General features: G+C 45.1%; 1 protein-coding gene across 5 annotated transcripts in view; it reads left to right on the top strand.

Annotated features, from left to right (window-relative positions):
* Nucleotides 1-22,975, top strand: part of NRXN2 (neurexin 2) — an 899,334-nt gene that overhangs the window by 154,119 nt on the left and 722,240 nt on the right. For 4 of the 5 annotated variants that reach the window (XM_088442541.1, XM_088442544.1, XM_088442543.1 and 1 more), the window contains exon 1: nucleotides 9,608-9,693. The exons of the other annotated variant lie outside the window; for it this stretch is intronic. The gene's annotated coding sequence lies outside the window, so the exon portion shown is untranslated. Of the gene's footprint in view, nucleotides 1-9,607; nucleotides 9,694-22,975 lie in introns of those variants that run through there. 5 annotated transcript variants of the gene reach the window in all.

Below are 22,975 nucleotides of genomic sequence, written 5' to 3' on the forward strand. Positions count from 1 at the left end.
CCTATATTGCATTGTATTGTATTGTATTGTACTATAAGTCACTGGTCACCTATTTGTTTATGTACTGCGGGCCTGATTCAGACCCGGACGATATGCTGCGCTCGCTGGCATCGAGCGATTTTTCGCAATCTGCGCATGCGTATGATTCACAATACGCGTGCGCGAACCAATCATTGCGATGGGAAAGTGCTCACCCGTAGCCCGCCGTTGGGCCGCTAGTTTGAATGACAGATAGTGCCGTTTGTGGGTGGTGACAGGGGAAGGTGCTTGTAAACAGGGGTGTGGATGTGCGAACGCAGACGTGCCCGACCTTCAGAACGGAGTTTAATGGGTGTCCATAATTAGCAAAGTAGCGTCATTACACACGTGACTGGGTTGTATTTTAGCCTGAACTGCTCGCAATGTTGTGGTGGGAAAAGGCTACCACAAGCGCTGCGAGCAGCTCCGATTGCTCTCGATGTTCCCGATTAATCCTTCAACTGCCGGAGATGACGTGTGTTGCGAGTAGTAAAGGGGAGTCTTTATACAGGTGCGAGCGCATAGTGTGGCCGCTCGCTATTACTTAGTGGGCGGCTTTACGCGACGCAGTGCGAGCACATGATAAAATAGCTGGCCCCTTTTAGCCAGCGAGCGGACGCAAATAGCGTCTGCGTCTGAATCATGCCCTGTGTAAGGCGCTGCAGAACACTTGTTGCACCATATAAATAAATGATAATAATAATAATAATAATAATAATAATAATAATAATAATAAATCTCTACTGCAGTTCTTCTTAAGTTTGTGTATTTAAAAGAATAAAGTGTTCTTACAGTCTACTGGTACCAGCTGTCCCTATGTTTCCTTGCCTGCTTTTACTTTCTTGCCCTCCAGCATCCTCTTCTATGGCTTGCAAAAATGGAAGAGCAAATGATTTCTATGTGTACTGATATATAACACTGATAACAGCTGCTTGAGAACAATTCTAATTCTGGCTTCAAATACAATAACCCAGGACTATACCTTCCATTATTCATTACAATGCTTCATATAAAAACATATAAAAAAAATACCCAACATAAAATACATTGTCTCTCCTGAGTTGTTATACACGCTGCACTAATACACACCTTCCAGCATTATCATCTACATTGTCTCTCCTGAGTTGTTATACACGCTGCACTAATACACACCTTCCAGCATTATCATCTACATTGTCTCTCCTGTTGTTATACACGCTGCACTAATACACACCTTCCCGCATTACCATCTACATTGTCTCTCCTCAGTTATTATACACACTGCACTAATACACATCTTCCCGCATTACCATGTACATTGTCTCTCCTGACTTATTATACACGCTGCACTAATACACACCTTCCCGCATTACCATGTACATTGTCTCTCCTGACTTATTATACACGCTGCACTAATACACACCTTCCCGCATTACCACCTACATTGTCTCTCCTGAGTTGTTATACACGCTGCACTAATACACACCTTCCCGCATTACCACCTACATTGTCTCTCCTGAGTTGTTATACACGCTGCACTAATACACACCTTCCCGCATTACCACCTACATTGTCTCTCCTGAGTTGTTATACACGCTGCACTAATGCACACCTTCCCGCATTACCACCTACATTGTCTCTCCTGAGTTGTTATACACGCTGCACTAATACACACCTTACCGCATTACCACCTACATTGTCTCTCCTGAGTTGTTATACACGCTGCACTAATACACACCTTCCCGCATTACCACCTACATTGTCTCTCCTGAGTTGTTATACACGCTGCACTAATACACACCTTCCCGCATTACCACCTACATTGTCTCTCCTGAGTTGTTATACACACTGCACTAATACACACCTTCCCGCATTACCACCTACATTGTCTCTCCTGAGTTGTTATACACGCTGCACTAATACACACCTTCCCGCATTACCATCTACATTGTCTCTCCTGAGTTGTTATACACGCTGCACTAACACACACCTTCCCGCATTACCATCTACATTGTCTCTCCTCAGTTATTATACACACTGCACTAATACACACCTTCCCGCATTACCATCTACATTGTCTCTCCTCAGTTATTATACACACTGCACTAATACACATCTTCCCGCATTACCATGTACATTGTCTCTCCTGACTTATTATACACGCTGCACTAATACACACCTTCCCGCATTACCATGTACATTGTCTCTCCTGACTTATTATACACGCTGCACTAATACACACCTTCCCGCATTACCATCTACATTGTCTCTCCTGAGTTGTTATACACGCTGCACTAATACACACCTTCCCGCATTACCATCTACATTGTCTCTCCTGAGTTGTTATACACGCTGCACTAATACACACCTTCCCGCATTACCACCTACATTGTCTCTCCTGAGTTGTTATACACGCTGCACTAATACACACCTTCCCGCATTACCATCTACATTGTCTCTCCTCAGTTATTATACACACTGCACTAATACACATCTTCCCGCATTACCATGTACATTGTCTCTCCTGACTTATTATACACGCTGCACTAATACACACCTTCCCGCATTACCATGTACATTGTCTCTCCTGACTTATTATACACGCTGCACTAATACACACCTTCCCGCATTACCATCTACATTGTCTCTCCTGAGTTGTTATACACGCTGCACTAATACACACCTTCCCGCATTACCATCTACATTGTCTCTCCTGAGTTATTATACACGCTGCACTAATACACACCTTCCCGCATTACCATCTACATTGTCTCTCCTGAGTTGTTATACACGCTGCACTAATACACACCTTCCCGCATTACCATCTACATTGTCTCTCCTGAGTTGTTATACACGCTGCACTAATACACACCTTCCCGCATTACCATCTACATTGTCTCTCCTGAGTTGTTATACACGCTGCACTAATACACACCTTCCCGCATTACCATCTACATTGTCTCTCCTGAGTTGTTATACACGCTGCACTAATACACACCTTCCCGCATTACCACCTACATTGTCTCTCCTGAGTTGTTATACACACTGCACTAATACACACCTTCCCGCATTACCACCTACATTGTCTCTCCTGAGTTGTTATACACGCTGCACTAATACACACCTTCCCGCATTACCATCTACATTGTCTCTCCTGAGTTGTTATACACGCTGCACTAACACACACCTTCCCGCATTACCATCTACATTGTCTCTCCTCAGTTATTATACACACTGCACTAATACACACCTTCCCGCATTACCATCTACATTGTCTCTCCTCAGTTATTATACACACTGCACTAATACACACCTTCCCGCATTACCATGTACATTGTCTCTCCTGACTTATTATACACGCTGCACTAATACACACCTTCCCGCATTACCATCTACATTGTCTCTCCTGAGTTATTATACACGCTGCACTAATACACACCTTCCCGCATTACCATCTACATTGTCTCTCCTGAGTTGTTATACACGCTGCACTAATACACACCTTCCCGCATTACCATCTACATTGTCTCTCCTGAGTTGTTATACACGCTGCACTAATACACACCTTCCCGCATTACCACCTACATTGTCTCTCCTGAGTTGTTATACACGCTGCACTAATACACACCTTCCCGCATTACCATCTACATTGTCTCTCCTGAGTTGTTATACACGCTGCACTAATACACACCTTCCTGCATTACCATCTACATTGTCTCTCCTGAGTTGTTATACACGCTGCACTAATACACACCTTCCCGCATTACCATCTACATTGTCTCTCCTGAGTTGTTATACACGCTGCACTAATACACACCTTCCCGCATTACCACCTACATTGTCTCTCCTGAGTTGTTATACACACTGCACTAATACACACCTTCCCGCATTACCACCTACATTGTCTCTCCTGAGTTATTACACATACTGCACTAATACACACCTTCCCGCATTACCATGTACATTGTCTCTCCTGACTTATTATACACGCTGCACTAATACACACCTTCCCGCATTACCATCTACATTGTCTCTCCCGAGTTGTTATACACACTGCACTAATACACACCTTCCCGCATTACCATCTACATTGTCTCTCCTGAGTTATTATACACGCTGCACTAATACACACCTTCCCGCATTACCATCTACATTGTCTCTCCTGAGTTGTTATACACGCTGCACTAATACACACCTTCCCGCATTACCATCTACATTGTCTCTCCTGAGTTATTATACACGCTGCACTAATACACACCTTCCCGCATTACCATCTACATTGTCTCTCCTGAGTTGTTATACACGCTGCACTAATACACACCTTCCCGCATTACCATCTACATTGTCTCTCCTGAGTTGTTATACACGCTGCACTAATACACACCTTCCCGCATTACCATCTACATTGTCTCTCCTGAGTTGTTATACACGCTGCACTAATACACACCTTCCCGCATTACCATCTACATTGTCTCTCCTGAGTTGTTATACACGCTGCACTAATACACACCTTCCCGCATTACCACCTACATTGTCTCTCCTGAGTTGTTATACACACTGCACTAATACACACCTTCCCGCATTACCACCTACATTGTCTCTCCTGAGTTGTTATACACGCTGCACTAATACACACCTTCCCGCATTACCATCTACATTGTCTCTCCTGAGTTGTTATACACGCTGCACTAACACACACCTTCCCGCATTACCATCTACATTGTCTCTCCTCAGTTATTATACACACTGCACTAATACACACCTTCCCGCATTACCATCTACATTGTCTCTCCTCAGTTATTATACACACTGCACTAATACACACCTTCCCGCATTACCATGTACATTGTCTCTCCTGACTTATTATACACGCTGCACTAATACACACCTTCCCGCATTACCATCTACATTGTCTCTCCTGAGTTATTATACACGCTGCACTAATACACACCTTCCCGCATTACCATCTACATTGTCTCTCCTGAGTTGTTATACACGCTGCACTAATACACACCTTCCCGCATTACCATCTACATTGTCTCTCCTGAGTTGTTATACACGCTGCACTAATACACACCTTCCCGCATTACCACTTACATTGTCTCTCCTGAGTTGTTATACACGCTGCACTAATACACACCTTCCCGCATTACCACCTACATTGTCTCTCCTGAGTTGTTATACACGCTGCACTAATACACACCTTCCTGCATTACCATCTACATTGTCTCTCCTGAGTTGTTATACACGCTGCACTAATACACACCTTCCCGCATTACCATCTACATTGTCTCTCCTGAGTTGTTATACACGCTGCACTAATACACACCTTCCCGCATTACCACCTACATTGTCTCTCCTGAGTTGTTATACACACTGCACTAATACACACCTTCCCGCATTACCACCTACATTGTCTCTCCTGAGTTATTACACATACTGCACTAATACACACCGTCCCGCATTACCATCTTACTAATCTCACTTATTTATATTTATACACACATTGAAAAAGAGGCCAGTGAATAATGTAATCACAGCATGTTGCCTCCTGCTCCAGGAAGTTACTCCTCCATGGCAGGTCAGTGCCCCAATACAGACCTGGGCACATGTACTCTGCCACCACCCCACACCCCCATCCTAACACCCCTGCATCTAGACCAATTGCATTAATAATGTTCAGTTGATGAATTGTGTATATAAGGGCAGCACAGACGGTGTAATGGTTAACATTACTGCCTCACAGCACTGAGGTTGTGGGTTCGAGACCCACTACGGCACTACCTGCGTGGAGTTTTTATTTTCTCCCTGTGCTTGCGTGGGTTTCCTCTGGGTGCTCTGGTTTCCTCCCACATTCCAAAAATATACTGGTAGGTTAATTGGCTCCCTACAAAATTATCCCTAGTGTGTATGTGTGTGTGCAAGTGGTAGGGAATATAGATTGTAAGCTCCACTGGGGCACAGACGGATGTGAATGGCCAAATATTCTCCGTAAAGCGCTGCAGAATATCTGTGTGCTATATATATAACTGGTAATAAATAAATAAATATTCTGTCACATGCCCTTTGTTTGTAGGCAGACTTAGGGGCCTATTCATTAAACCTAAAAATTCTCTGGAGATAATTAGCTAGAACTCTCATGGAGTTCTAGCTAATTATAGGTGGAATTCATCATTCCACCTCTCCATAAGTATCTATTCTGAAAAGCTGTCATTTTTGCGATGACAGCTTTTCGGAAATAGATACTTTTCCCTGCCTACACTACCTTATCGCGTCTGGAAACAGTGCTGAGCATGCGCTGTAACATCTGTAAAACAGCGCATGCGCAGCACTGCCTACAGATGCGTTAAGTTTGTGTACCCCCCACCCCCCTCCGCTCACCTCCCCCTCCCGACGTACCTGTCCGCGCAGCAGCCTCCGGCTCCGTCCTGCTGGTCTGTCATGTGGTTTCCCAGCAGACCACATGACAGATTTGAAAAAAATATATATATTTTTTTCTTTTTCTAAACTTTCTTGTGCTCTGCTGGGGAGCACACATGTCCGACCAGCCTCCGGAGCCTGAGGACGGAGCAGAGTGCCGGAGGGACTCGTCGGGGGACCTGCACACGCGGATACAGGTAAGTCGATTCTGCTGTTCGCCACCTCACAGTGGCGAATAGTAACTGCATCAAATTCAGAAAATTCATAATTTTCGGAATTTGATGAATACCATAATTTCCACATCCCCATACTAATGTACCTATACTAATGTACTAACGTATGGGGAGTGTGGAAATTAACGCAGGGGAACTTAGCAAGGAGATATCTGTTATATCTCCTGTGCTAAGTCTGTTCATGAATACCAAAATAACGTTATTTAAGGAAAATGTGCTTAAAAACTTTATTTTAGTGTTGATGAATAGGCCAATGAACCTTTTATTTTTAATAATACTCCTGTAGAAACCCTTGAGGAGGTCAGCTTACTGAGTTGTTACTACAAGTAGATGTCTCTTTCTTTGAACATATTGTTTTACCCATTACTGGGACTAAGGATAATGGCCCTCATTCAGAGCCGTTCGCTATTTGCGGTCGTTCGTTTAAAAACAAGGGGTGGCTATTCAAATGATCCGTACGCACATTGCAGTCTGTTCACACCTCTAAGTCTGAACGAGCGAGCAAAACATACGCTCGTTTATTTGATAAAAACGCCCCCTGGCCGCTCACACCATACGTCATGTCCGCTATTTATTTGATTAATCGAGTACATCGACCAGCGTATGAACTGCTCGCTATTCTTGTGGTTGGTGTTTGCTACCACAAATTTGCGTGCAGTTCTGGCTATAAAATAACCCAGTGACGTGGACAATGACGCTGCTGTTTTAAATATACACACCCATAAAACGCCCGTTTTGACCTTTAAGCACGCCTGCGGTCGGATCTCCACTCCCCATTTTCAAGCACCTTCCCCTGTTACCACCCACATACGCCTCATTCTGTCACTCAAAATAGCAGGCACTCGCTATATAGCGTACAAACGATTTTCGGCCGCACTGACTGGTTCGCGCATGCGTACTAAAAACCGTACGCATGCGCAGATGTGCAAACATCGCTCGGAACGAGCGTACTGCCGCTAACGAGCGGCTCTGAATGAGGGCCTATGTGCGGCTTAGAAGGTGCCTAGAAGTGTGTCAGGTTGCCTAGCACTGTTATACACTGTGTCTTATGAAACATAGAAACAGGAATTCCATCCATCGCCTAGCATTATACCTCTTTCCCTGCATGCTACTGTTTTACAAACTTGGCAGTGATTGCTGTTGTCGCTCTGTGAGCTGCTAGATTTGTACTTAAAGTGGGCCACATGTACATAATACTGTTAATGATTCAAAACAAATTAGCCTGTCTGTACAATCACCTCAATATATAAGTGGGGCAAACACCAAACAGTCCGTCAATTTAAATCGTATTGATAATAAAAAAAACAAACATTACAATTTAGATCTGACGGATAGAAGGAAATCTGCACTCTGTTGAAAAGGTGGGACAGCTGTAGGACTGTTAAGGTGTACATCCACTAATCAACTAGGGAAAGACAGTACGATTACGACATCGTAATCGTACCATTGTTCCCCATCCCCTGCTGTGCCTACACTGAAGAATATGTCGTTCAGTGCAGGCACCCTCCCTCATCCCTGAACATGGCCAATCTGTTGTTATCGGCAGATTTACCGGCATGTTCGGGCGATGATTGATGGCGGAAATGACCAGCGGGAGCGCGCATCGCTGGTCGTTTCCGACATTATACGATTTGTGCATGATTTATGAGCGATTGCACAATTACGATATCGTAATCGTGCAATCGCACATTAATATCGCCTAGTGGATGTGCGCATATAGACTTGCACAATTACAATGGATACATTTCAAAACAGCTTTGTTAAAGCGGGTATCCACTACAAGATCTGAAAACGACTGCACGATTACGACATTGTAATCGTTCAGTCGTTTGTCAGTCGTGTGATGACCCTGCACTGAACGAGCAGTCGTTCAGTGCAGGGTCATCAATCATCTGGAAACATGCTGACCCTGACGATATGACCAGCATGTTGGAAAGATGATAGATGTCTAAACGACCAGCGGGCACGCGCATTGCTGGTCGTTTTAGACACTTTTGCAAACGATTTGCAAATTATTGAACTATCAAACGATCGTTATCGTTCAACTAAATCGTCTAGTGGATACCCCCCTTTAGATTTAAAATGATTCACTGAACACCTATGCATATCGATTATCATCAGTATTGATTTGTCTATATACATGCCAATGGTATCTGACCCAGGGAATTTACCGCAGACTCCTAGCTTGCAGAAAATAGACTTTTCAAATCACCTATACTCTCAATTACCCTTGTCTCTCTTTTCTGTATTTTTACAGAGCCTGGTTGTTAGGGATCTGGTCACATGGTCGTCATTTACAATGATGACACCACAATGTCGGCATGGTTCAACATTTAAACAAGTGTCATGTCGACATCCTCGGAATTACAACATGTTCACAATGTTGACATATGAAATGCCGCCATGTGAGATGTCGACATACTCAGAATGCGTAGGTTTTCAGTTAGGTGCCGCTGGGTGGGCTTGTGTAGGACTGCGAGAGGTTTAGGGTTATGCGTGAGGGTTAGGATCAGGGATGGATTGGGAAATTAAAGTGGCCCTGGCAGGGCCGCCATCAGGGGGGGACTGCGGGGACTCCAGTCCCGGGTCCGGAGAGAGAGGGGGCCCGGGTAGCGGTGGTGTGAAATGCAGTGATGTGCACTACCGCACATCACTGCTGGAATGCACCGGGGGCAGCCAAAGAACTAAAGAGACTTGGTGGCATTTAATACATAGAGCCGTCCACAAGCCAATCACAGCAGCTCGCGGAACGGCAGCCAGCCAATCAGCAGCGGCCGCTGCTGATTGGCCGCAGTTCCGCGAGCCAATCACAGCTCGTGGAACAACATCCAGCCAATCAGCAGTGGCCGCTGCTGATTGGCTGGCTGCCGTTCAGCGAGTTGTGATTGGCTTGCGACCGGCTCCATGTATTAAATACCACCGAGACTCTTCCTCTTCTGTAGCAGCTGCCGGTGCATTCCACCAGTGACACGCGGTACCGCACATCACTCTGCGCTGGCTGTCCTCTGAGCTCCCAGAGTCACGAAGATGGCAGAGTGTCCAGGTAAGTTTGTATATATATATATATATATAACAGCACTTACCCACATTTATGTGTGTGATTATATATATATATATATATATGTATATACACACACACACTGTATATATACTATATATATATATGTATATATATATATATACACACACACAGTATATATATATATATATATATATAGTGTGTATTTATATATATATATATATAGTATATATACAGTGTGTGTGTATGTATATATATATATATATATATATATATATATAAATCACACACGTAAATGTGGGTAAGTGCTGTTATATTACTTGCTGTGCTGACACCTACATGCTTTTAATTTAATATAGCTACGCAGCACCAAAAAGTCTAGTTACGGCTCTGTTTGTTTGTGTATGTAATATATATATATATATATATATACACACAGTTACACACAATACATCTTGTGCTTAGATATATTAAATTAAAAACATCCAAATAAAAATGTCAGCACAGCAAATAATATAACAGAATTTACGAACGATTAATCTGTGCCCCCAATAGGTCCAGCCCTCCCTGTCTCTCACCCGCAAAGTAGCTCCACCCACATCCACAGCTCCGCCCATATCGCGGGGGAGGGGGGCCCTGCCTAATTTGTCAGTACCGGGCCCCACCATTTCTGATGGCAGCCCTGGGCCCTGGCAAAAACTGTGGAAGAGGCCCCATGTGCGCGTGCCGTAGGAGCGGGCGGAAAAGTGGGTGGGGCCTAGTTGCAAGGGGTGTGTCTTAATGAAAAATGCCCGCAGGCCACTCCCCCCATTTTCTCATGCTGAGGACATGCCCACCGCTCCAGGAGCAGATAGCCACGCCCCCAGTCCTAAGCACAGCGAGCATGTGAATGTGCATTTTCTTACCTATATGATTTCTCTGCAGCAGGGAACCTCTGGGGAAATTGATCCTTCCTGGACAGGCAGTGTCTTTAGTCAGTATTCACTATTCATGCAGGGGGATCACATGGTCCGGAAGCCGCCTGTTTGCGTAGGAATAAAGCCAATGTCATCAACATGCAACAGAGGTTCAACCAGAATACATAGTAACAGAAGGTTTGGGGCAGGACAAAATGGAAGTTTCTCTTATCAAACAATTTTATCTTAATAAAATATATTTGGTACAATCTGCGTCTCCCCAGCGTCATTATCCTGCGTCTCCCCAGTGACGTCCTCCTGCCCTAGCGCAGAATAGCCCCCTTTCTCTCACGTCATGTTGCCTTAGCACAGAATATCCCCACTCCCCACAGACAGATCATCCCTTAGCAAACAATATCACCCTCGCCCACAGACAGATCATCTCCCCCTAGTGCAGCAGATCCCCCCCCCACAGACAGATCATCTCCCCCTAGGACAGCAGATCACACCCCCACAGACAGATCATCTCCCCCTAGTACAGCAGATTATCCCCACAGACAGGTCATCTCCCCCTAGTACAGCAGATCCTCCCCTCCCCCTGTCCTTAAGATTGGGATTCCAGCATCGGCATCCCAAGTCATGTCGGGATTCCGGCCCCGGTCTTCTGTTGGTGATTGGGATTTCGGTGCCAGAATTTCGGCAGCCAGCATCCTGATTGTCGGGACATTAACTACATCCCCAAAATTGCCCCCTCCCCCTCAGACAGAACATGTCCCCTTAGTACAAAATAACCCCCCCTCTCAGACAGACAGATCATCATTCTCCCACTCCCCCAGACTAGTACAGAATAGCCCCCTGCCCCCCAACCAGAGGCAGATTTAGACCTCATCAGGCCCTGAGCAAGATATCACTTTGGGGCCCCACTCCCTCAACTGCATGCAATTTTATATACAGACACTGTCATTATAGCCACCCAAACACACTGCCATTATAGACGCACACACACAGGGCCCACATAGCCGCACACACAAACAGGACCCCCATAGCCGCACACACACACACACACAGGGCCCCCATAGCTGCACACAGGGCCCCCATAACCGCACACACACAGGGCCCCCATAGCCTCACACACACAGGGGCCCCATAGCTGCACACACACAGGGCCTCCATAGCCGCACACACAGGGCCCCCATAGCTGCACACACACACAGGGCCTCCATAGCCACCCACACACAGGGTCCCCATAGCCGCACACACATAGGGCCCCCATAGCCGCACACACACAGGGTCCCCATAGCCGCACACACACAGGGCCCCCATAGCCATACAGACACAGGGTCCCCATAGCCGCACACACACAGGGTCCCCATAGCCATACACACACAGGGCCTCCATAGCCACCCACACACAGGGTCCCCATAGCCACCCACACACAGGGCCCCAATAGCCGCACACACACAGGGTCCCCATAGCCATACACACACAGGGCCCCCATAGCCGCACACACACAGGGCCCCCATAGCCGTACACACACAGGGCCCCCATAGCCGCACACACACAGGGCCCCCATAGCCGCACACACACAGGGCCCCCATAGCCATACACACACAGGACCCCCATAGCCGCACACACACAGGGCCCCCATAGACGCACACACTCAGGGCCCCCATAGCCGCACACACAGGGCCCCCATAGCCACACAGGGCCCTTACTGACAGATATCACTTTCTGACACATAAAGACACTTACTGACACAGACACAATTACTGAAGTCCACCCCTTACTGACACAGACAGTACTTACACCACTTACTGACACATACACCACTTACTGACACAGACACCACTTACATCACTTACTGACACAGACAGTACTTACACCACTTACTGACACAGACAATACTTACACCACTTACTGACACAGACAGTACTTACACCACTTACTGACAGACATTATTTACACCACTTACTGACACAGACACCACTTACTGACACAGACAGTACTTACACCACTTACTGACACAGACTTATTTATTATGCATTCACAGAGCACACAACCCCCCCCTTCCTTCCTTACCAATGGCACTCACCTTTCAGTCAGCACTGAGGGCTCCTCCCTTGTCACACAACAGAGAGCAGTGGTGAGGAGGGCTTAGTCAGAGCGGCACCTGGCAGCTGTCCAACAATGTGCTGACAGTCAGCAGGGGCAGGAACTTTGAAAAAGACCTCCCCTCCTCCCCAGCCCCGATTGTCTCCTCTCCTGGCTTCCCCTCTACAGTAGTTGTACTAGCCAGGTCCCTGAGTCTCCCAGGCAGCCAGCCCCGATTGTTTCCTCTTCACTCTGTGCCCTCCCCAGGCTGTGCAGTTACAGTTTAACTTCACAGCCTGTGGAGGGTACAGAGTGGAAAGGAGACAATCGGGGCTGGCAGGCAGGGTGGCCCTCCCCTCCTCCTCCGTGGCTTGCCACCGGCGGCCACGGACCCGCTCCTCTGTGGTGCTTGTTTGGCGTATGATGAAGCAGCACTCTCCCTGGGTGGGTGGAGACTTAAATGGAAAGCCTCTTCTTCACATGAGAGAGGCTACTTTACTAGCTGTGACAGGCAGCTGACGGGCTGCCTGTCAAGCAAACACAGGGACAGTGACGTGATTCGGGGGGGCGGGCCACAGATCACAAGCGGCCACATAGACCAATCGGCCCACCGGGATTTATCCCGCTGAATAGAATGGCCAATCAGCCCTTGGTTAGGATAGATGTCTTGCTGGTTACATGGCTGCTGGGACCCGTAAGATGACGCTGGAGATGCCGCTACCGTTAGGACAAGATAAGTTACTGATAGGCCACCATTGATGTTAGGTCAACATTCTACCATGTAGACATGATAACTGTTGACATGATTACTGTCGACATGCTAAGAATGTAGACAAACTACGTGTTAACCTGCTGGGCATGTGGACATTCTCACACCGACCTGATGTACGCCGACATGAGAACTGTCGAATGAACATACCTCACCCGGTTGTTAGATTATTATTATTTTTATCTTTTATTTTTATAGTGCTACAAGGTGTCTGGAGCGTCATACAGGGATTAACAGTTCACTAGTACATTCATATATGAAATAACATAGGATAACTATTAACAAAATAATGCTACCAAATGCAGGGTAGAGAATTATATAGGTCTAGGTCTAGGCAATAACCAGAATGGACTATCAGCCAGGGTTGAGGACATTGAAAAATATCAAAATGAGCAGGCCTGGACTGGGACTGCAAATAATGTTATATATATCAAAATGGCCCTTGGCAGAAAAAAGGTTTCCCACCCCTGGTCTAGGGTATTGCAGTAGGTGGTGCTGTTTTCTTATATTCCTGTTCTGTTATATATGTTGTTATTTAAATTACGTGTGATCTCTATGAGAACAAGTTCACCTGTATCCCATTCCCGGGAACATCCAGGTCTATACACTGCCTGCCGATACAGAAGAGGTTTCTGCTGCATTTTGTGAATTTTCCCTGTTCCAGACTGTTATTGGTTCTATTGAAAAACACTTCTAGTTCCTGGCTTTGTCTGTGACCTTGTGCCTTCAGCCTCAGTTGTACTCTCAGCCTTATGACAGCCAGTGTTGGTTTTATACTGTCTTGTACACCCTGCCCTAGAGATGCAGTGCTATTTTTCAATAGGAATAAGCAGGAACGCCATTTTTGAGCGGCTCATTATCTATGATGTAATCAGGAACATCGTTCCTGAACCTGTCCTGGGTCAAAATGTTTTTCCTGTTGCAGCGGGGGATGGGTAGTGTTGAATTGATGTATGGTGACCGATGAGCACCGTACAGTGGGATATATGGGTGCTTTATCTCTCTCCATTTTATACCTCTTAAAGGTTTGATACATCTCCCACCAAGTCATGGAACTTTTCTGAGAGAGACAGGTCAGAGTATTTTCTCACAAAACTAGAGGTCTTATGCCAATTGTGCAGTGGACGTGGGAACAAAGGAAGTGTTGGTTTTATACTGTCTTGTACACCCTGCCCTAGAGATACAGTGCTATTTTGTAGTAGGAATAAGCAGCAACGTAATTTTTGAACCTCTCATTATCTATGATGTAATCAGGAACGGCGTTCCTGAACCTGTCCTGGGTCAAAATGTATTTCCTGCTGCAGCCTGGGAAAGGTGATGCTGAATGCTCTATGATGACATGTAGGTGAGCACCATACAGTGGGATCTGTTGGGGATAGCAGCAGTCCAGCTCCATCTCCCTGATTGGCTGTCAGTCTGTGTCTCACACACAGGGGCATATGTATCAAAGCTTGATGCAAGATTAAATTGTGAGATATATATCACCAACCAATCAGCTTCTAACTTACATTTTGCAGGCTGTGTTTAAGAAATTATAGTTTGGAGCTGATTGGTTGATGATATATATTTCACAATTTTATCTCACATCAAGCTTTGATACATATGCCCCACAGTCATCTTGACGGAAGGAGCTGGAAGGAGCCAGGGTGACCTGTAACAGGTGATAATGTACTGTAACAAGCTGCTCTTGTTGTTTGATTCTGATTTACTTCAATGTGCTAATTCCGAAGTAGGATCGCCCCATCTGACGAGGCTGCAAGGAGCTGGCTGATATCCCAGATATTAGGGACTGCATTCTTCCCTTCTCCATTTCATTCAGGTTGCTCACATCACTATGCTCTATATTCACCAAATATTAGCATGTGTTTTACTCTACATTTAACATTCTGTATATTCATGTCACTTGTGATATATACAATGTTCTATTTAATATTCATGAAAGTCTGACAGAGATGGACGGTGATGTGATCGCAAATGCGATTTCGCATGCAACACAGCTGCGAGAATATGCTAATGTTAGCAAAGATCACCCGAGCATAAAGACGCCCACTGCTGCCTTCCTACCTGCGTGCAATGACACATACCTGCGTAAATATCGGTAACATAGCCACACATCGGCTGCCATCTTACCCTTGCAGCAGGTCTGACCAGCCGCAAACTCGGGAGCTCTCCTCTCACGCTGAGGGGTCTTATGCACACCCATGTAACAAAACACCGGTCAGACACCTCTGCATTTTTCTGACCACCCCCCCTTCACCACCCCCAAACGCTAACTACCTGTCAATCACTGTACATTGTATTCAGATGTGCGTCCGTTATCGCAGTGCGATCGCTGCACATGTGCAGTGCAGCTATACGCATGCACAATCGCTCAATCTGCGTGAAAATCGCCTTAGCGTCCATCTCTGAATCAGGCCCATTATCTAATAGAAACACTCTGGACCTGATTCAGACCCGCTCGCGAGCGGGTCGATGGTGCCCTAGTGCGCATGCGCACGACAGAGGGAGCTCCGTTGTGCGCATGCGCGAGGCCCGGGGAGCGACGGGGAAGCCGTCGCTCCAGGTCTCGCACCAAAGGGGGCGTGCTGTCGTTGTTGATTGACAGCACGCCCCCTTTGGTGGGCGTGCCGGGGGCGTGGCTGCCAGACGGAGGCGTTCCCATGGAAACGCCTACCGTCTGGGTCCGGCCCCACTGACATCACTAGTGATGTCAGTGGGAGTGATTTTGGCTCTGATAGAGCCAAAATCACTCCAAGGCTTGCGGCAGCGAGACCCAACCACAGGGTTTCGTTGCAAGCCCGATGGTCGCGATGGTCTTGACCATCGCGACCATCATCATGGATGCTCGCTATAGCTGTCTTATGCACACCCATGTAACAAAACACCGGTCAGACACCTCTGCGTTTTTCTGACCACCCCCCCTTCACCACCCCCAAACGCTAACTACCTGTCAATCACTGTACATTGTATTCAGATGTGCGTCCGTTATCGCAGTGCGATCGCTGCACATGTGCAGTGCAGCTTATACGCATGCACAATCGCTCAATCTGCGTGAAAATCGCATTAGCGTCCATCTCTGAATCAGGCCCATTATCTAATAAAAACACTCTGGGCCTGATTCAGACCTGCTCGCGAGCGCTGAGCACTCGCAAGCGGGTCGATGGTGCCCTAGTGCACATTCGCATGACGGAGGGAGCTCCGTCGTGCGCATGTGCGAGACCCAGGGAGCGATGGGGAAGCCGTCGCTCCAGGTCTCGCACCAAAGGGGACGTGCTGTCGATGTTGATTGACAGCACGCCCCCTTTGGTGGGCGTGCTGGGTGGCGTGGCTGCCAGACGGAGGCGTTCCCATGGGAACGCCTACCGTCTGGGTCCGGCCCCACTGACATCACTAGTGATGTCAGTGGGAGTGATTTTGGCTCTGATAGAGCCAAAATCACTCCAGGGCTTGCGGCAGCGAGACCCTACCACAGGGTCTCGTCGCAAACCCGATGGTCGCGATGGTCTTGACCATCGCGACCATCATCATGGATGCTCGCTATAGCTGTGGGTGGTAACCCACAGCTATGCGAGCATCCAAGAGGCCGCTCCAAGTTGAGGTAGGAGGGCCCTGATTCATAGCGAGCGTTCTGGTCAGAGCGTCCGGCTCTGAATCAGGCCCTCTGTTTCAAATAAGAATTCCAATCAGCCTTGATTACATAAGAAGTTTACAGTAACATGTCTTCTACTATTGTGGTCAGGATGTCATTTCTCTATTTATCTATCTATAACACAGGCTCTCAAACTCGGTCCTCAGGACCCCAAACAGTACAGGTTTTCCAGGTCTCCTCACAGAATTGCAAGTGAAATAATTAGCTCCACCTGTGGATCTTTTAAAATGTGTCAGTGAGTAATGACTACATCTGTATACCTGCTATGTGACCTGGAAAACATGAACTGTGTGGGGTCCTGAGGACCAAGTTTGAGAGCCCCTGAACTATAACATTACCCATTTTAGAAACAATGCTATACACTTAGACGTCTAAGGAGTCTATTTATCATTAGTATGCCATTGGTTTCATTCCTTATCATTGCATCTCGCAGCGATACAGAACATACTACAGGAGCAATTTATTAATCCGGTGCTATCACTTACACTTTTTCCTTCGCAGACTCTTATTGGAGCTTGGTACCTGCAAGAATTTCTGGATACATTGCCCCAATAAATAATATCTTATTGCTGCAATATGGTGTGATAAGAAATTACTTTTATCAGTGCTAAAATGAGGTTCATAACAAATATGCACCATAATCTCTTTTACTAATTATAGTTACAGATACCACTGATAAGGTGCATACACACAACGATATTTTGAACGATTATCGATATCGATACAGTTTATCGTTGAAAAAATCATTCACTTTCAGAACGATTTTTTGAACGATTAACGATATAGTTTATCATTCAATCATTGAAAAAATCGTTCACTTTCTGAGTTAAAACGATGAACGATTATCGTTCATGCGCGTTCACGTTTGTAGTTTGTAGTTCAGTCAGAATGACCAACTCAACGATTTTCAGTAAGGGAATATGCAAAAATCGTTTGTAGTTCAAAAAAATCGTTCATTACACTTTAAAAACTCGGACAGATAATCTGACAGAAAATCGTTCATAAAATCGTTGGTAACAAAATCGTTGTGTGTGTATGCAGCTTCTGAGTTAAACGGATGAACGATTATCGTTCATGCACGTTCACGTTTGTAGTTCAGTCATACTGACCAACTCAACAATTTTCAGCAAGGAAATATGCAAAAATCGATTGTAGTTCAAAAAAATCGTTCATTACATTTACTGTAGTAAATGTAATGATTTTAGTAAATGATTTTCGTTCATTTTTCCCTTGAAAAAATGAACGGAAATTGTTTACTAAAATCGTTCATTTACTAAATCGTTGTGTGTATGCAGCTTAAGAAATACATCTACAAAACCATTTTTATGTCAGTGAATTTTCCATCACTACATGAAGGGAGAAATGCATTAATTAGCTATTAGCTATTAGCTTGTCAGGCTACAGAGTATAGTCTATATTCTGTTGCTTGCTCCTCAGGTGCAGTACCTCATTTTTCTTTTTATTTCGCCTCAATGATTCCAACATTCCCACTGAATTACGGCATATTTAGAAACAAAGAAGATTTCATGTAAGTACTGATTATAGAGAAATAGATAGTTAATGATAATGTTGGCTATATATGTATTTAGAAGTAGGCACTACTATTTGATTATTTTATAGCAGGGTGCCGAGGAGAAAGGAGAGATTTGCTTTAATCTCTGCATCGCCTCCATAGTAGCCCCCTTACAAATGTTTTATTGATTCGCAATTCAAATGTTACCTTGTTCTGGTTGCTATTTCCTATATTCCTTCAATGCCCCCCTTATCGGTGCTTTACATATAATATCTGCTCTATGAGATAGCATTATGTCCAGCAACCCTCCCAGGTAGTTGTGCTACTCAGTACTGTCTATGAGGAGGACCATGGGTTTATTTATGCCCTTCCAACTTGTATTACTAGTGAAATATCACTCCATTGATAACCAGTATGCTACACGTCTTATAACAAACACCAATCAGCACTTAATAGTTGTATTTTTCTTCATATATACACATATGAAATGTTCCTTCACAGATGGTTTTCCTGCTGGGCAGGGTTTAAACAAGATTTTAGGTATACCCATTTTTAATATAATTTCTATTTTCTACAACATGGTGTAATCTTCCAAATTCACTGCACAGTAATGACTTTCAACATCATTAATTCTACTTAATCTACTACAAGACTTCTAACATTTGTATCATACATTTAAATTTTTTACTGCTACTTTTAATTGTATGTGTCTCTTTATCACCTCTTCTAACCAGCCCCTCTATAACCTTGACTAAGCCTGGTTTCCTGTCTACACTGTCTGTTCAGCGCTTCTATCGCTTCTATCTTCATCTTTCACTCAGGGCCTGATTCAGACCCGGTCGCAAGCGCTGATCGCTCGCAACCGGGTCGATGGTGGCCCGGAGCGCATGCGCACGACGGAGCCGGATAGCGACGGGCAATGTTGTGTGACAGCACTCCCCCTTTGGTGGGTGGGCCGGGGGGGTGGCTGCCCAGGCGGAGGCGTTCCCATGTGAACGCCTCCTTTTGGGGGCGGCCCCACTGACATCACGAGTGATGTCAGTGGGAGAGATTTCTGTTAGAGCCGAAATCTCTTTGAGGCTTGCGGCAACGAGACCCTACCACAAGGGTCTTGTTTTTACTCGGAACCCCAAAAGGGATCCAAGGCGGGACTCAATTCAACTCGGAACAGAAAAGTTCGGGTGTGTTTGGTTTTCTTTTCAGGAAAACTGAACCGCTCATCTGCACTTACCTCAGGTAATCTGACTTAGGCTAACTAAACTATTAATTGCACTATAAGTTTATTAGCTATACTACAATTGCCTATAATTAAAGAGCAATGCAGTAATTCTAGTCATCCCTGTTGACATCTGAAAGGTTTAGGAACGGATGCCGGTGGTCAGAATCCCGATGCCGGCATTCCGACAGGGTTAGGATACCGACAGCTGTCAGTATTCTATCCCTCCCACTCTCCCTACCCCTAATCCTCCCTCCCTGGTGCCTAAACCTAACCCAAACCCCTAATGCCTATACCTAACCTCCCCCCCTGCACCCTAAATCTAGCATGGTTGGCGTAGTGTTTAGTATTACTACCTCACAGCTCTGAACTCATGAGTTTGATTCCCACCAAGGACCTATATGTGTGAAGTTTGTATGTTCCCTCTGTGTTTGTGTTGGTTTTCTCTGGGTGTTCCAGTTTCCTACCACAATCCAAAAACATGCTGGCAGCTTAGTTTGCGGACAAAAACATTAACCCTAGTGTATGTATGTGCGTTTGTGTACATCATGTAGTAGATAATATGAATTCTAATCTTCATTGGGGCAGGGATTGATGTGAATGACCAAATATTCTCTGTAAAGTGGTGTGGAACATGTGTGCGATACATAAATAACTGATAATAATAATAACAATAATAATAGTAATAATAATAATAATAATGTGCAATTGCTACTGGTAACAATTATTCACTCAAAGGGCCCTATTTACTACAATCCGCATTTAAAATGCAGATTGCAGTGTCATATTTCCGACTGAATTTGCATTGCGAATTTAGGAAATATTTATTAAAAATCCCTAGTAGGGACAGAGCGTGCGATAAAGCTCTGTCCCTGCGAATCCACTCCACAGCCTTATCACTGCATTTTTTGGAAAAAATACAGTGACAAGGTGCCACGCATGCGCCGAATGGCTGCCGCTACATCCCCCCTTCCCCCTGCGACCGCCCCTTACTTGCACTTACTTCCGGTCATTGCTACTCTGGTGATGTCCTCCCTACGGGGCTCCGGTCAGCTGGTTCTACCATCCTGCACTGTGATCCGATCAACTGTTCTATGCAGCAGCTGACCAGGGTCACAGTGCAGGAGCCGGGAGACCAGCTGACCAGAGCCCCGGAGGACATCATCAAGCACCTATCTCCCTGGAATCAGGTAAGTGTTAGTTTTTTTCTTGCAGTAATTAGCTTGTGGTCTGTTTAGACCACACAGCTGATTACTGGGGCCGGCTCTCGACTTTGCTCTGCCTGTTAGAGCAGAGCAGGAGTCGGGGAACCGGGGGAGACCCTGGATAACGCCATCTCCTGGTGGCGTTATTATCACAGGGCTTTCCCCTGTATTTTTTCACATTTTATTTTTAGTACATCTCAGGCAGATCGCATTTCCCATTACAATTATGGAAAATGCGATCTGCTTTCTAAAAATATGTGATAGTTAGGGCTTGGAGTAGAATTTTACGAACTCTACTCCAATTGCCCTTTTGTAAATTTAGGTGAAACTAAAATAATGTGAATAGGGTGTGAAAATACCCTTTTTCACTTTATTTTAGTAAAAATAAATAATGTAAATATAGTTTACGTACATGTAAACCCAACACAATGGTGTCACTTTAGTCAGTGTCCTTAATTAACGTTCTAAATTTATAACATTAATACAAATGATCATTTATACCGATTTATATAGATTATTTTTTATATGGATTCAAATTATTGTCAGTTCACTCATATAGTGCAATGATGCAATAAGTCATGGAATTCTGACATTGCCAAGTACATTAAACCCACTGCAGACTCATTACTATTCTAAGATAGAAAGTGATCTTACAAATGGAGAAATCTGGATGCAACTGTAAAAGGTTCTGTGCTATTTATTCAGTGTTGTAGCAGCTCTAGGTATGAATAGCTGTGTTTTAAACAGATGCATCATAAAATGGAAAGCTCCAAAACGCATTTTGAGTACTTTTACCAGTCAGCTTAGTCAGAGCAGTGTTGTTGCTATGCCTCACTGAGCGTGGCAAATTATATTTCAAAAATAAATTCATAAAAGAACACAAAAAACACCTTCTAAGTTATAATAAAAGTACATACATTTATTGCTTCATAAACAAACCTAGAACTTGGCATTTTATTATTTAAAATGTTGTTATTATCAGTCACTTACCTTTGGGTAGTTTAAAAAATGTGTACAATATCAATATATCATAACGTTTTAGCTCACTAACTTTCTTTTTCTGTGCCATTTTTTTCAATTGTATTTGGTTGATTTTGGTTGTTTTGTTTTGTTGCCATTTTCCCCCATATAGGATGCACTTGCATCCCCCTACATCTGGAGAGGAGGGCAGAGGGTATGCAAATGCAACTTACTTAAGTAAAACTTACGCCTTATTTAAAATTGCACTTTGATTTACTTAGCATACACAGTAAAGTAAAACTAATCTTTATGCCTGAGTGTTCAGGCCCCAAACAATAAAGCCTGTTGTGAGTAACATTGGTCAAAGGCTGCAGCGAGCTGGCTGGTGGCTGAAAATGTGACCTCAAAAAAGGGGCAGTGTCGCATTTGCAATTCAGTTGCTGCTTAATACCACCTGGTGATCACCTGGCTTCACAAAAAAAAAATGTACTAACAAAATGAAATTTGGTAAAGCGCTACCAGTGTTCATGGGTTGGGTATTGGATTCCGGCGGTCGGCATGTTGGAGGGTAGAATGCCGACGGTGCATCCCGACAGTCAGAATCCTGACCCAATAAGTCCCTTAACCCTTAACCCTAATCCACCTTTCCTGCAGCCTAACAATAACCCTCCCCCCTTGCAGCCTAACTGTAACCCTCCCCCCCGTAGCCTAACCCTCCGCTCCCGGCAGCCTAACACGAACCCTCCCACTAGTACCTAAACCTAGCTTTCTCCCTAATCCTAATACTTACCATCGGGATGCCGACGGTTGGGATTCTTGTGCCAGGATTCCGACTGCTGTTGGGATTCTGGCACCGGTATTCTGAACGCTGGCATCCCAACCGCCGGGATGGTAACTGCATCCCATGTTCGTGATCTTACATCAATCCACAGTAAACAGACCTTTATAGGTAAATGACAAAAAGAAGAAAAAATCACCCTTCTGTGTAGTAATCACTGTATTCAATA

This window comes from Taudactylus pleione, unplaced genomic scaffold (assembly GCF_031769625.1).
Source record: "Taudactylus pleione unplaced genomic scaffold, aTauple2 ptg000313l, whole genome shotgun sequence".
Taxonomy (NCBI): domain Eukaryota; kingdom Metazoa; phylum Chordata; class Amphibia; order Anura; family Myobatrachidae; genus Taudactylus; species Taudactylus pleione.